At 35.6% G+C, this 5,685-nt stretch overlaps 2 non-coding genes across 2 annotated transcripts; both read right to left on the bottom strand.

Moving 5' to 3' along the window:
- Positions 1-3,723: 3,723 nt before the first annotated feature.
- TRNAI-UAU (transfer RNA isoleucine (anticodon UAU)) lies at positions 3,724-3,816 on the bottom strand. Its single transcript is given in 2 exon segments — positions 3,724-3,759; positions 3,779-3,816. It is a non-coding gene; the product is annotated as a tRNA-Ile (tRNA).
- An 816-nt stretch (positions 3,817-4,632) lies between these two features.
- TRNAI-UAU (transfer RNA isoleucine (anticodon UAU)) lies at positions 4,633-4,725 on the bottom strand. Its single transcript is given in 2 exon segments — positions 4,633-4,668; positions 4,688-4,725. It is a non-coding gene; the product is annotated as a tRNA-Ile (tRNA).
- Positions 4,726-5,685: the final 960 nt, after the last annotated feature.

Here is a 5,685-nt window from a genome sequence, read left to right as displayed (position 1 = left end):
GTTTGTGTTTTTTCTTTCTTTCTTCCATCCTTTTGAATATCATATTAAATATTAAGGTAGCAGTTTATAATCAATGACTAATGACATAAGAAAAGGAAAAAAAAAACAGTATACAAAGATGCTCTAGGTGAGGCTAGAACTCACAACCTCGGCATTGCTCAACAGATACTGTCTTATAAATACAGTGCGCTGACCAATTGCGCCACTGGAGCACTTTGCAGCATTGATTGGTTATGCTAGATGTGGATTTTATTCAATACAATCAGTACAGTCATAAGAATTGAAAAAGAAAATCATTTTTGGTGATGAATGATGAGCAACAAAGGAACATGCATGCCAGATGGTACTTGAATAAGCTGTCCACGGTGATAGAAAAGGTTTAAAAAACAACAACAACAATGTTATCATAATTAATGTCATATTTTAGCTTCTGTGGTCATTTTTTACAAGCTAAACACTGCAAGACTGTTTTACTGTTGAAGCAAGGATAAAATATCAACTCTAGTGATGAGACACTTGCTGTAATGACTTCCACCCCATATGGGACTTGGACCCCCTGGCTTAGGAGGGCAGTGACTTATCCATTATGCAAGTGGTGCTTACTGATGTTCTTATTTAAGACTGTTAGGTTTTTAATAGTCAATTATTTATTTTTGAGGAAAAAGTGAAGCTGTTTACTGTGTTCTTTGCATTACCAAGTCCAGCAAGAAATGTGCTGGTACTATCCAGAGCTGTCAGTATGGATTATCATGCTATATTGCAGAAAATCAATTTGATGCAACTGCTTTACCAACAGTATGTTAATCTTTTCCATTGCTGTTTTGTTGGCTGACTGAAGGAAGATATGCAGTGCATTTGAACCAAAGCAGATGTGTGCTGACAACTTAAATGCACAATCATGTTTGTGTTTTTTCTTTCTTTCTTCCATCCTTTGTAATATCATATTAAATATTAAGGTAGCAGTTTATAATCAATGACTAATGACATAAGAAAAAGAAAAAAAAACAGTATACAAAGATGCTCACAACCTCGGCATTGCTCAACAGATACCGTCTTATAAGTACCACGCACTGACCAATTGCGCCACTGGAGCACTTTGCAGCTTTGATTGGTAATGCTAGATGTGGATTTTATTTAATACAATCAGTACAGTCATAAGAATTGAAAAAGAAAATCATTTTTGGTGATGAATGATGAGCAACAAAGGAACATGCATGCCAGATGGTACTTGAATAAGCTGTCCACGGTGATAGAAAAGGTTTAAAAAACAACAACAACAACAACAACAACAACAACAACAATGTTATCTTAATTAATGTCATATTTTAGCTTCTGTGGTCATTTTTTACAAGCTAAACACTGCAAGACTGTTTTACTGTTGAAGCAAGGATAAAATATCAACTCTAGTGATGAGACACTTGCTGTAATTACTTCCACCCCATATGAGACTTGGACCCCCTGGCTTAGGAGGGCAGTGACTTATCCATTATGCCAGTGGTGCTTACTGGTGTTCTTATTTAAGACTGTTAGGTTTTTAATAGTCAATTATTTATTTTTGAGGAAAAAGTGTAGCTGTTTACTGTGTTCTTTGCATTACCAAGTCCAGCAAGAAATGTGCTGGTACTATCCAGAGCTGTCAGTATGGATTATCATGCTATATTGCAGAAAATCAATTTGATGCAACTGCTTTACCAACAGTATGTTAATCTTTTCCATTGCTGTTTTGTTGGCTGACTGAAGGAAGATATGCAGTGCATTTGAACCAAAGCAGATGTGTGCTGACAACTTAAATGCACAATCATGTTTGTGTTTTTTCTTTCTTTCTTCCATCCTTTTGAATATCATATTAAATATTAAGGTAGCAGTTTATAATCAATGACTAATGACATAAGAAAAGGAAAAAAAAAAACAGTATACAAAGATGCTCTAGGTGAGGCTAGAACTCACAACCTCGGCATTGCTCAACAGATACTGTCTTATAAATACAGTGCGCTGACCAATTGCGCCACTGGAGCACTTTGCAGCATTGATTGGTTATGCTAGATGTGGATTTTATTCAATACAATCAGTACAGTCATAAGAATTGAAAAAGAAAATCATTTTTGGTGATGAATGATGAGCAACAAAGGAACATGCATGCCAGATGGTACTTGAATAAGCTGTCCACGGTGATAGAAAAGGTTTAAAAAACAACAACAACAATGTTATCATAATTAATGTCATATTTTAGCTTCTGTGGTCATTTTTTACAAGCTAAACACTGCAAGACTGTTTTACTGTTGAAGCAAGGATAAAATATCAACTCTAGTGATGAGACACTTGCTGTAATGACTTCCACCCCATATGGGACTTGGACCCCCTGGCTTAGGAGGGCAGTGACTTATCCATTATGCAAGTGGTGCTTACTGATGTTCTTATTTAAGACTGTTAGGTTTTTAATAGTCAATTATTTATTTTTGAGGAAAAAGTGAAGCTGTTTACTGTGTTCTTTGCATTACCAAGTCCAGCAAGAAATGTGCTGGTACTATCCAGAGCTGTCAGTATGGATTATCATGCTATATTGCAGAAAATCAATTTGATGCAACTGCTTTACCAACAGTATGTTAATCTTTTCCATTGCTGTTTTGTTGGCTGACTGAAGGAAGATATGCAGTGCATTTGAACCAAAGCAGATGTGTGCTGACAACTTAAATGCACAATCATGTTTGTGCTTTTTCTTTCTTTCTTCCATCGTTTGTAATATCATATTAAATATTAAGGTAGCAGTTTATAATCAATGACTAATGACATAAGAAAAGGAAAAAAAACAGTATACAAAGATGCTCCAGGTGAGGCTTGAACTCACAAGCTTGGCATTGCTCAACAGATACTGTCTTATAAGTACCGCGCGCTGACCAATTGCACCACTGGAGCACTTTGCAGCATTAGTTGGTTTTGCTAGATGTGGATTTTATTCAATACAATCAGTGCAGTCATAAGAATTGAAAAAGAAAATCATTTTTGGTGATGAATGATGAGCAACAAAGGAACATGCATGCCAGATGGCACTTGAATAAGCTGTCCACGGTGATAGAAAAGGTTTAAAAAACAACAACAACAATGTTATTATAATTAATGTCATATTTTAGCTTCTGTGGTCATTTTTTGCAAGCTAAACACTGCAAGACTGTTTTACAGTTGAAGCAAGGATAAAATATCAACTCTAGTGATGAGACACTTGCTGTAATGACTTCCAACTCCGACGGGACTTAAACCCACAAGCACTGGCTTAGGAGAACAGTTCCTTATCCATTATGCCAGTGGTGCTTACTGATGTCCTTATTTAAGACTGATAGGTTTTTAATAGTCAATTATTTATTTTTGAATAAAATTGAAGCTGTTTACTGTGTTCTTTGCATTACCAAGTCCTGGAAGAAATGTGCTGGTACTATCCAGAGCTGTCAGTATGGATTATCATGCTATATTGCAGAAAATCAATTTAATGCAACTGCTTTACCAACAGTATGTTAATCTTTTCCATTGCTGTTTTGTTGGCTGACTGAAGGAAGATATGCAGTGCATTTGAACCAAAGCAGATGTGTGCTGACAACTTAAATGCACAATCATGTTTGTGTTTTTTCTTTCTTTCTTCCATCCTTTGTAATATCATATTAAATATTAAGGTAGCAGTTTATAATCAATGACTAATGACATAAGAAAAGGAAAAAAAATAGTATACAAAGATACTCCAGGTGAGGCTTGAACTCACAACCTCGGCATTGCTCAACAGATACCATCTTATAAGTACCACGCGCTGACCAATTGCGCCACTGGAGCAATTTTCAGCTTTGATTGGTAATGCTAGATGTGGATTTTATTTAATACAATCAGTACAGTCATAAGAATTGAAAAAGAAAATCATTTTTGGTGATGAATGATGAGCAACAAAGGAACATGCATGCCAGATGGTACTTGAATAAGCTGTCCACGGTGATAGAAAAGGTTTAAAAAACAACAACAACAACAACAACAATGTTATCTTAATTAATGTCATATTTTAGCTTCTGTGGTCATTTTTTACAAGCTAAACACTGCAAGACTGTTTTACTGTTGAAGCAAGGATAAAATATCAACTCTAGTGATGAGACACTTGCTGTAATGACTTCCACCCCATATGGGACTTGGACCCCCTGGCTTAGGAGGGCAGTGACTTATCCATTATGCCAGTGGTGCTTACTGATATTCTTATTTAAGACTGTTAGGTTTTTAATAGTCAATTATTTATTTTTGAGGAAAAAGTGAAGCTGTTTACTGTGTTCTTTGCATTACTAAGTCGAACAAGAAATGTGCTGGTACTATCCAGAGCAGTCAGTATGGATTATCATGCTATATTGCAGAAAATCAATTTGATGCAACTGCTTTACCAACAGTATGTTAATCTTTTCCATTGCTGTTTTGTTGGCTGACTGAAGGAAGATATGCAGTGCATTTGAACCAAAGCAGATGTGTGCTGACAACTTAAATGCACAATCATGTTTGTGTTTTTTCTTTCTTTCTTCCATCCTTTGTAATATCATATTAAATATTAAGGAAGCAGTTTATAATCAATGACTAATGACATAAGAAAAGGAAAAAAAAAACAGTATACAAAGATGCTCCAGGTGAGGCTTGAACTCACAACCTCGACATTGCTCAACAGATACTATTTTATAAATACCGTGCGCTGACCAATTGCGCCACTGGAGCACTTTGCAGCATTGATTGGTTATGCTAGATGTGGATTTTATTCAATACAATCAGTACAGTCATAAGAATTGAAAAAGAAAATAATTTTTGGTGATGAATGATGAGCAACAAAGGAACATGCATGCCAGATGGTACTTGAATAAGCTATCCACGGTGATAGAAAAGGTTTAAAAAACAACAACAACAATGTTATCATAATTAATGTCATATTTTAGCTTCTGTGGTCATTTTTTACAAGCTAAACACTGCAAGACTGTTTTACAGTTGAAGCAAGGATAAAATATCAACTCTAGTGATGAGACACTTGCTGTAATGACTTCCAACTCAGACGGGACTTAAACCCACAAGCACTGGCTTAGGAGAACAGTGCCTTATCCATTATGCCAGTGGTGCTTACTGATGTCCTTAATTAAGACTGATAGGTTTTTAATAGTCAATTATTTATTTTTGAATAAAATTGAAGCTGTTTACTGTGTTCTTTGCATTACCAAGTCCTGGAAGAAATGTGCTGGTACTATCCAGAGCTGTCAGTATGGATTATCATGCTATATTGCAGAAAATCAATTTGATGCAACTGCTTTACCAACAGTATGTTAATCTTTTCCATTGCTGTTTTGTTGGCTGACTGAAGGAAGATATGCAGTGCATTTGAACCAAAGCAGATGTGTGCTGACAACTTAAATGCACAATCATGTTTGTGTTTTTTCTTTCTTTCTTCCATCCTTTGTAATATCATATTAAATATTAAGGTAGCAGTTTATAATCAATGACTAATGACATAAGAAAAGAAAAAAAAACAGCATACAAATATGCTCCAGGTAAGGCTTGAACTCACAACCTCGGCATTGCTCAACATATACTGTCTTATAAGAACCGCGCGCTGACCAATTGCACCACTGAAGCACTTTGCAGCATTAGTTGGTTTTGCTAGATGTGGATTTTATTCAATACAATCAGTAC

Source organism: Pseudophryne corroboree, unplaced genomic scaffold (genome assembly GCF_028390025.1).
Source record: "Pseudophryne corroboree isolate aPseCor3 unplaced genomic scaffold, aPseCor3.hap2 scaffold_2289, whole genome shotgun sequence".
Taxonomy (NCBI): Eukaryota; Metazoa; Chordata; class Amphibia; order Anura; family Myobatrachidae; genus Pseudophryne; species Pseudophryne corroboree.
The sequence above is the reverse complement of the archived record's forward strand: the minus strand, read 5'-3'. Positions and strand labels throughout refer to the sequence as shown.